Source organism: Staurois parvus, unplaced genomic scaffold (genome assembly GCF_062004578.1).
Source record: "Staurois parvus isolate SC_StPar_1 unplaced genomic scaffold, SC_StPar_1.0 ptg000694l, whole genome shotgun sequence".
Lineage (NCBI taxonomy): Eukaryota > Metazoa > Chordata > Amphibia > Anura > Ranidae > Staurois > Staurois parvus.
The window spans coordinates 4919378-4930249 of NW_028318490.1; positions in this window are offsets into that span (position 1 = coordinate 4919378).

Consider the following 10872-nt stretch of genomic DNA (forward strand, 5'->3'; position numbering starts at 1 on the left):
ATCAACGGAGTGAAATGGCCTCATCTCTGTTAGGGCTCATTCACACTTGACTGTTTTACCAACTCTTGCCAAACGCGTCTGGCAAGCGTTGGCCTGGCGTTTGCAGAGAGTTTTTTAACGCTCCGCAAACACCGCATGCGCGGTTCAGCGGCGGTTGCTAGGCGTTTGCCAAGCGTTAAAAACGCCACACAAACGCCTATAATGAAGTTTGGTGTTACCGCTCCGCAAACGTGTCGCAACCCCACCGCAAACGCCAGCCGGGCATTTGCGGAGCGGCACCAGAGACTAGAATAGGAGGCTTCAACGCCTCCTGACTTGACCAGAGGCGTCCATTTTGCACGACGCTAACGCTCCCGTTAGAACAGCACCATGTGCTGCAATATGCAGAATTGTCTGAGGCATTTGGGAAGCGGTAAAAACTCTTCCCAAATGCCTTTCTGCCACCTGCACACAATGCTAGTGTGAACGTAGCCTAACTGTTTTTCTTTTCACTTTTTAATGAAAATAGAAAGTCCCTTTATAAAATAAACCTGTGACCTCTAACGTCAAACATTTTCTAGATAAATAACCGATATAACGGAATTGGGTTAATAAGATTGCTTTTCCACTATTTGAATGCTTATATTGTATGTCAAGGCAAATTCTCATTAAGTACCATATAATTATAGAAATATTATTATACAGTATTTATATAGCTCCAAAAGGTTTGCTCAGCGCTGTACATGAGAATCTCGAAGAAATGCGCTCTCCTTCGAATTTCCTGTTGTGACTAACAATGCAATACCTTTCCTGAATTGAAATTGCAAGAGCTAGTGTCATTGCTGCCCAGTTGCCTTTGTTTAAAATGCAGAATCTCTTGTGACTCTTTCCATTTTTACAACATTGGTAGTAATTGTTTGGTTGTCCGTTATAAGAACTAGAAGGGCTAATTACACTTCTGGAAAAAACAGAACAGTGCTAAATTTCATTGTTTGGGTTTACCTATACCTAAACTGGGACAGAACACATGTGCTGCGGTTTGGATCCCCAACACAAGGAAGCATTTTTACTCACAATTTTAAGGTACCCTCAGCGTCAAACATTGTTAAAACCACTTGCCATTGAACCCACTCAATGTGAGCTTTTGCATGATCATGAACGCTAGACACAGAAGAATACTTTATAGAAAGGTGTTGACACATCACAATGAACACTATTCTATGCAGTATTGAAAACTACGGACTCTGGAAGAAAAAGGAAGGGGCCAGCTTATCATGTTGACAGGTTAGAATATCTATGTTGAAAATCTTTACAATTTTTTGACCTTGGCAGTGGCAGGCCCTGCAAAGTAATTCATTCTCAAAGATCAAAACATAGGCAGTTTAACTGTTATCAAATCCAGTACCATTATGATGCACAAGCCTCCAAAAGAAACTTTTTTTCTGACTGAGCTAAATCCATCATTTTGTGTCTCAAGCCATACCATCCTAGACACTGCAGCTCACAGTGGGAGGGTTCCAGCAACAGGCTCTACTTGCAATCCGGAACACCGTGGGCAGGACTAGGTGTGGCCAGGTACTGATTTGACCAGCTACAGTAACAGTGCTATTAGCTACACTCCCCTGCAACATTTTCATAATTCCACCGTAGTGAAAGCAGGCATAGCCTACATGAGAGTAGTAATTCTGCTCTGAATTCAGGAGCAGTGTAGAAATGTTACCACACCATCATAGGATGAGGTGAACTTCACTGGTGGGATCAACAGGTATTTGTGGGACTTTTGCAGTAAGACTAGGAGAAACTGTGAATGCATTTATAATGAAATTCTGCTATGACATGAGAGAGCGCACTACTTCATGCTACTTGGTTACCTTGCATCATAAAGAGCCATTTGTTCCATCTCTATTGTTACTAAATTCACCCCTTGTTGCTCTTGCCTTAGGCCACATGATTGATGGCACTGTATACATACTATAGTATGTGACATAGCTATATTGTGTATTATGTTTGCTATGCCTGCATATTGCTTTTCCTATTCTTTCTTCAATGATAATTGTGTCAGCTTGATCATACCTGGTTAAATTTTAGAAAGTGATACTGCCAGTTTCAGCATTGCTGTTGAGTTGAGGCATGAATAGTTGACAAGGTTGTGATATTTAACCAGACACAGCTCATTTCCTTTTCTATACAGAAAAGGAGTGCTTTTTGTAATCTGTCAGTTGGCCGTGACGGAGACAAGATCACAGCAGTTCCAGAAGCTTTGGTGGTGTTGGGCACCTCACTGCCCCTCTCTTGATTAGCCATCTGCTTATTTATAACTGAACGGCAGTTATAGTCATCTATGAAAGGGGTCTCCAAACTTTCTAACCAAAGAGACCGTTTACCGTTCTTCAGACTTTGGGGGGGTTGGTCAGAGTGGTCAGTGGGAATAAAAAAAAATAAATAAATGCCCGAGTGTCAGTGGGAGTAAACAATGTCTTGGGTTTGGAGAAGGAATAGTGCCCCATGATTGGTATCACTGGGAGGAATAGTGCCCCATGATTGGTATCACTGGGAGGAATAGTGCCCCATGATTGGTATCACTGGGAGGAATAGTGCCCCATGATTGGTATCACTGGGAGGAATAGTGCCCCATGATTGGTATCACTGGGAGGAATAGTGCCCCATGATTGGTATCACTGGGAGGAATTATGACCCATCACTGGTGTCATTGGAATGAAAAATTCCCCATTGATGGTGTCAGTGAGAGAAATGGTTCCCTACTGTTAATGTCATTGGAAGGATTTGGTGCCTCCTTGTTGTGTTAATGGGAGGAATAGTGGCCCAAGGGACAGAAAAAGTCAAGCAAATGGCCGCAGTTTGGAGATCCTGATCTATGGTATAAAGTGTATCTAAACCCAAACACAAAAGTTTATTACATTGCAGTTTATCAATACGTAAAGTGATTGCTGCATTATTTTTTTCCTTTATTTCTCAACTATACAAAGATATTTTATTGAATTTTTGAAAGGCTGTGGCAAAACATCAAGCAAAGCATATACACAAAGGCATGTAACACTGTACTTCAAACGGAGCGGAGCTCCTCACAGCTTGCATTATAGAGAGCACAAGTACAGGGGTTGATAGAGTGTCCCACAGGAATATATAATGCGTGGCTTAATACAATAGCATACAGCTTGGAGACCCATGGGAATTTGGAATATGCAGTTCAATTTTGGGCACCAATTCAAAAAAAGAACATTGGGGAACTGGAGAAAGTACAGAGAAGGGCAACCAAACTGATGCGAAGCATGGAGGAGCTCAGCTATGAGGAAAGATTAGAGGAACTGAATTTATCCTTTCTTGAGGAGATTAAGGGAGGATATGATCAACCATGTATAAATACATCAGTGGTTCATATAGTGAACTCGGTGTAGAGTTATTCACCCTGAGCTCATCACAGAGGACAAGGGGGCACTCTTTATGTCTGGAGGAAAAGAAATTTAATCTCCAAACATGTAAAGGTTTCTTCACAGTAAGAGCTGTGAAAATGTGGAATAGACTCCTTCAAGAGTTGGTTCTGGCCAGCTCAGTGGATTGCTTTAAAAAGGCCTGGATTCTTTCTTGGATACACAGAATATAACTGGTTACTATATATAGGCAAAGTTGATCCAGGGAATCTCTGACTGCCTCTCGGGGGATCAGGAAGGAATTTTTTCCCCTGCAGAAGCAAATTGGATCATGCTTTGCTGGGGTTTTTTTTGCCTTCCTCTGGAACAAATGTGGGTGTAGGATTATAACTTTTTTTTTTTTGTATGGTTGAACTGGATGGACTTTTGTCTTTTTTCAGCTGGACTATGTAACTACAGTTGTGTTCAAAATAATAGCAGTCAGACATCACTAACCTGATCAATCACTGTTTTTGGTAAAAATTATATTTCTACGTGCCAAATCGTTTACTAGCAGGTGTAGCAGAGTAATAGAAATCCAACAGACCCAACAGTCATGACATGCATGCTGCTGAGTCTGTGTAATTGAAACACTAATTGAAAGGGGCATGTTCAAAATAATAGCATTGTGGAGTTCTATTAGGTCAGTCATTCTTTGAAAAACAGGTGGCAATTATTGCCCTTATTTAAGGAAGGAAGGCAGCAAATGTTGTACATGCTGGTTACAGTGTGTTTCTCTCTGAAATTCTGAGGAAAATGGGTCGTTCCAGACATTGTTCAGAACAACAGCATACCTTGATTAAAAAATTGATTGGAGAGGGGAAAACTTATAAAGAAGTGCAGAAAATGATAGGCTGCTCAGCTAAAATGATCGCAAATGCTTTGAAATGGCAACCAAAAACTGAAAGACGTGGAAGAAAGCGAAAAACTACCATTCGAATGGATTGAAGAATAGCCAAAATGGCAAGGACTCAGCCAACAATCAGCTCCAGGAAGATCAAAGAAGGTGTAAAGTTACCTGTGAGTACTGTTACAATTAGAAGACGCCTATGTGAAGCCAAGATATCTGCAAGAAGCCCCCGCAAAGTCCCACTGTTGAAAAAAAGATGTGCTGAAGAGGTTACAATTTGCCAAAGAGCACATTGACTGGCCTAAAGAGAAATGGCGCAACATTTTGTAGACTGATGAAAGTAAGATTGTTCTTTTTGGGTCTAGTGGCTGGAGATAGTTTGTCAGACGACCCCCAAACACTGAATTCAAGCCACAGTACACTGTGAAGACAGTGAAGCATGGTTGCGCAAGCATCATGATATGGAGATGTTTCCCATACTACGGTGTTGGGCCTATTTATCGCATACCAGGGATCATGGATCAGTTTGAATACATCAGAATACTTGAAGAGGTCATGCTGCTTTATGCTGAAGAGGAAATGCCCTTGAAATGGGTGTTCCAACAAGACAACGACCCCAAACACATCAGTAAATGTGCAACATCTTGGTTCCAGACCAACAAGATTGACGTTATGGAGTGGCCAGCCCAATCCCCGGATCTTAATCCAATAGAAAACTTGTGGGGTGACATCAAAAATGCAGTTTCTGAGGCAAAACCAAGAAATAGAGAAGAACTGTGGAATGTAGTCCAATCATCCTGGGCTGGAATACCTGTTCACAGGTGCCAGAAGTTGGTTGACTCCATGCAACACAGATGTACAGCAGTTCTCAGAAACAGTGCTTATACAACTAAATATTAAGGGATTCAAAGGAAAGCAAAATCTTCAAACATTTTTCAGTTTATATAGTGAATGTTTGAGGTTGTAAAGAAGAATACAAACACTGCTATTTTTTTTGAACAGTCTAATATTCACTTTTCTTCAATTTTTTTTTTAGAGGAACAACACAAATTTGATATATGTTTCTTCATGTTTTGATTTGGAATAGAATGTGTAGTGTTCCCAATGCATTTGTGTGTATGGAAATAAAAGCTATTAGAAGGATTTTCAGCTTTATTCACTTTTTTCAACACACTGCTATTATTTTGAACACAACTGTATGTCCTCTGCAAGGCAGCTAAAAAACAGTTCAAAATGGGGAAGGGGGAGCTTGCAAATGACCTAATTGATGAAGTTTCATGAGTAGTATAATGGTAGGCTAAATAGAGAGCAGAAAGGGAGGTGGGTGAGCTGGGAAGGAGGTGGGAGGCTGAGGGGTATCCCCTGAGGTTCAACTAGTGACGTCATTCTGCTTGTTCAGTACTGGTGGCCAGAACAGGTACTTTGCATGAGTATCAGTAAATATGGAGGTCAATATTTCTAGTGTCATGGTCTCTAAGAGCCATTGCTTGACTTCAGCAAACTTTATCGATGGCCATCTCCATGCATTGGCCCAGGTCTACTGCACTGATAGTAATTCTTTGTTTTTCATGGTGATCAGACCAGTAAGTCTGTTATTTAACTTCTATTGTTAGGCACGTTTTCCCACAAAACTGGCAGTTTATCATTTATATCAAATTTTTATCCCAGAAAGGAAAAGAAACTGTTGCTGTAGCTGCTTAATCAACCAGAAACCGCTCCATCATCTGCATGCATATATACGGCCTCTCAGTTGGTGGGCTTTATCGCCAACCAGCTGTCTATATGCGTCTACAGTTTACTATGCTGGGAGCGTGCTCCCTGTATGAACCCAGCACAGTAACTAAACTGTCACCGAAAGCTCCAGATGCATAATTGTGACAGGGAACTTTCAATCAGGTGACCGCTGTAATAGCAAATCACATTGGTCACATGATCGAAATGCCTGCCTTCGCTTCCTAGCATTTCGACCCACTTAAAGGGCTGTAAGGCCGTGGCATGAAGGGGTTAAAATTGAACTACATTCCACTAATTTAACCATTTTCCAAAACAGTCACATTCAAGGCATGCTGTGAATTATAATTGTCACAGTTACTAGTGTGCTTATGTCAGTTCTCAACAAACTGTCAAACCATCAAATAGCTGATCACGTGCAGCACCATGACAACTGAATATCAAATTTAGTTTAAGATGGCATCTTCCTTGGCTGTAAAGGATAGGAGGGTTTAGTTCCATTTGAAAAGTGTTAGCTGGAGTTCAGCTTTAATTTGTGAGTCTAATCCATCTAAATCTGCCGGTACATCTAACACTATCCCCAGACTGACATTGCTATTGCCCAAGGGTGGCTCCTTTGCTCCTCCTCCTTGGAGAAACCCCAACCCTAGGTTCACACCTAAACGTTTCCTGCAGCATTTTGCAAAAACACAGTACAGTCCATTTAACATGATTTCCTATGGGACATGTTCACACCTGTGCGTTTTCACTCGTTTTTTGGAAAGGGTCAGGGACTTTTTTGAACGCAAAAAGTTGCATTTTTAATTCTATAGACCTCAATTGAAAAGCAGCAGAAAAGTATGTATTGCGTTTTGCTGCATTTTGCATTTTAAATCTGCCTAGCAACAAAAAACATTAAAAAAATGAAAAAAAAACCCTGCAAAATGAAGCAAAAACGCAACACAGAAATGGCTCAAACGCAGCTTGCATAGGTTTGAACTTAGCCTTAGATAGGAAGTGTGGTATTGGCTAGATCACCAGGTGAAATAAAGGGAAAAAAGCCCAAAAAAAGAAACTTAATGCAACCACCACATCTAATGATCGGTAAGCTGCACTACATTGCATTTTTGTTTATTTGTAAATGATTATTATTTCAGGTAATTATATAGCGCCATCAATTTACACAGCGCTTTAAATATATATTGTACATTCACATCAGTCCCTAACCCTCAGGGGTTGTACAATCTAATGGCCATAACCTACATTCATACATACACATACTAGGGACAATTTAGATTCAATCAACCTACCAGCATGTCTTTGGAGTAAAGATATGCTTTACTTGCAGTTAATTAGAGGAGGGTTTTTCTTTGCTGAACTTCAGGAATGAATGTGGTTCTAAAGGATGAAGATTTGTTTACCCTAATTCATTCTACATATTAAGGAGAAGAACCTTCTGCATGCAGCTTTCCCCTCCTCATACTTACCTCAATTACAGCCAATGAAGAGGGAGCAGAGGGCGGGGCCACGCCACTCTGTGTGTGTCTATGGACACACGCAGAGGGTAGGGCCACGCCGCTCTGTGTGTGTCTATGGACACATAGAGCTGACTTGAGAGCGAGTCCGCATGAGTGCCTCCATAGCAAGCAGCTCTGGAGGGAGGATAAGTGCTGGCGGGGGACCCCAGAAAAATAAGATTAGGGCAGCTCTGTGCAAAATGCCATGTTTGTTATTTTTAAAAAATAAAATTTGATCCCTTACAATCACTTTAAACTAACAAACATTCCTTACCTGCTCTGTGCAGTGTTCTTGAGGAGGTGGATCCTCCTCTTCTTGGGTCTCCCAGTGGTGCTTCTGGCACTTACCCCCTTAGCAGTGCCCTCATAGCAAGCCGCTTGCTATGATGGCACTGGTGTTTGCTCACTCCTGAGTCCTGCTCTGTGCAACCATGAGACAGAGCAGAGAGTGGCTTGGGCCCGCCCTCGCTCCTTCCTCACAGGCTGTGGCTGCCAATGGCTCCTGCTGCTGTGTCTATGCCAATGAGGAGGTAGAGATGCAGGAGAGTCAGGGCTCCCGTGTACATCGTTGGACCAAGAACGGGCTCAGGTAAGGGGGATTGCTGCACACTGAAGGTTTTTCACCTTCATGAATAGAAAGCAGGAAGGCAAAAAACCTTCAGCCTTTAGAACCACTTTAAGGCAAAATCTACCCTTGCAGCAGTGGGCCAGCCTCTTTAACTGTATAATAAAAATGATGATAGATCTTCTTTCAATACTCATCTAGTCTAGGGGTGCAGGGATAAGGTGTAATACTGTACTCCTGTCCCCAGCAAGCCCCCTTACCCCATGACTCCAGTCCAGTGCTCCTACCTCTCTAAGGTGCTCTCAGCCATGGTCGCATGCTTGCCTCCTCTATGCACAATATGGGGTTAAAAGTCCTGCATTGTATGTGATGGGATCCCAGGGACCACCTACAACCTGCCCAGATCTTCTGCCTGCAGCACCAGGGTATAGGATAATACACCTTAAATGAGCATTTAATACTTTCAGTGTGTGTGTAAAGGTGGGGGTTGCCCATAGCACAGGTAGATTTTGCCTAATACCCAGAATTCAGCTCTAAATTCCCCAACCAACATGACACAAATTTCAAAGTGTAAGGGCCCATTCACACCACAGCGTGCTGCAATGCACATGAATTCATGCTTTAAGGCACACTGCTTTAGGGTGACTATTCAGATTCAGTGGGCTGCCATACACACAATACTGGTGCAGACAGCATTTTTTCCCAAAGCAGTGCACAGGATACTGTGTGCTATTAACGCATGTGCCCTTTTGAGATGCAGCAAAGCATATAACCTGTGTTACCATGTATCGGAGTAACAAGCATGCTCATGCTATGGTGTGAATGGGCCCTAACCCTAGGTTCACACCTAAGCGTTTTCCGCAGTGTTTCACAGAAACGCACTACAGTCCATTTAACATGATTTCCTATGGAACAGGTTCACATCTGCGCGTTTTCACCCGATGGGTTTTTTGAAAAGGGTCAGGGACTTTTTTAAAAACAAAAAAAGTTGAGTTTTTGTTTCTATAGCCTTCAATGGAAACGCAGAAAAGCATATAGTGCTTTTTTTATGCATTTTTGATGCATTTGTGATGCATTTTAAATCTGCCTAGCAACAATTTAAAAAAAACGCAAAATGCATCAAAATCGCATGTGCAAAAGCGCAAAACGCACTGCAGAAACAGATCAAATGCAAACTGCATAGGTGTGAACCTAGCCTTAGTGCCTGGTCATATCAGTGCGATTTGCAAATTGAAATCTCAGCTGAAATCGCATCTAATGAATGCGAATGTCAGTGTCTTAAAGTGGAGTTCGTCACGCTGTGAAAAAATAAAAGTCAGCAGCTACAAAAACTGTAGCTCGTGCCTTTTAAAAAACAGCCACTCACCTGTCCCACGATCCCGCAGTGTCCTCCCTGCAGCCCGTTTCACGGGCTGTCCTGTATTCCAGGGCCTGGCATCTTCAGTGTGGGCACCTGGCTGTGACAGCTTGCGGCTTCACAACCGGGTGCCCACTGCACATGCGCGAGTAGAGCTGCACTTTCTGAATGGCCCCGTAGTCTTCTGGGACCTGTCATGTGTCCAAGAAGACTTCGGGGAGGGAGGGTAGGAGGACAACTTCTGCTTCCAATTGCCTAGGCAATCGCAGCGGAAGTGGGTACCTGTCAATTTCAGGTAGCCGCTCTCCAAAGGTGCCAATCCCTAATGGGAAGCGGGGGACCAGTCTTTAAAGTGGAACTTCCCCTGTTGGGTGGAGCTTCGCTTTAATGCGCGATTTGCTGCAGCGCAATTTCTAAAGTAGTTCTTACATTACTTTTTCTGCAGTTTATTGCAATTTCACATGCATAGAATATAATGCGAATCGCAATGCAAATCACAAGAAATTGTTAAAAAAATCTTTAAAAGTCGCAATATAGTCTTCAGAAATCACTCAAAAATCACGCTATTTTGAATCGCAGCGGTGTGACTAAGTCAGAACTGTCTGTGTCCTCATTGGAGAGATTTTTCTCCTTTACTTCCTGTCCCAGGGACCCGGGGGACAAAAAATTCAGGGGGTGGAAGTGTCACCGGAACAGAGTCAGCAGTCAATACATGATGAAGAGTCTAACCCAGGGGCGGACTGACCATTTGGAAACTCGGGCACTGCCCGAGGGCCGGGGGTTAGTAGGGGGCCCCATGAGATGCCCCTGGTACCTTTTTCATAGGCTTTTTTGAGTTTGGGCAAGGACACAGGGGCCCCATGATCCCCTATTGCCCGGGGGCCCCATGAGTTGTCAGTCCGCCCCTGGTCTAACCCCTTCCCACTCTTCTAAATATCCCCATCAGAGAAATATCCCATCACTTCCTGTCCTTATGACACCCTGTCACCAGAACAGGAAGTGAGGGTGGATCTCGTCAAAGGGGACACAGACAGCAATATAAATTAAATAAAATATAATAGAGGTTATCCTAAATTGTATTCTGCAACACGTGCTGATTATTATGACTGGCATGCAGTGCAGTCTGTGCACTTCCATAAATGTTATGTTACTCCTGGTAAACAAAAGAGTTGAAAAAAGTAAATAAAAAATTATTTAAAAATATAATAAATATAAATAAATAAATTATACACACACCTCCTAATGCACTGATGTAGCACATGGGAATACTACTTATATAAAAAAAATGTTGCCTGCAAGCAGAGCAGTTGTCCCCCTCTGCTACCCCAGCCCCTCCCCCCGGATACCAGCCTTCCATTGTGATAACTCTGTGACTCCCCAGCTGCTCATCATAATGGTGACCGATTCTCACACCCATCCGCCTTCCATCGGCCAATCACAACCTTCCCTCCCTTTCTAACAGCTGA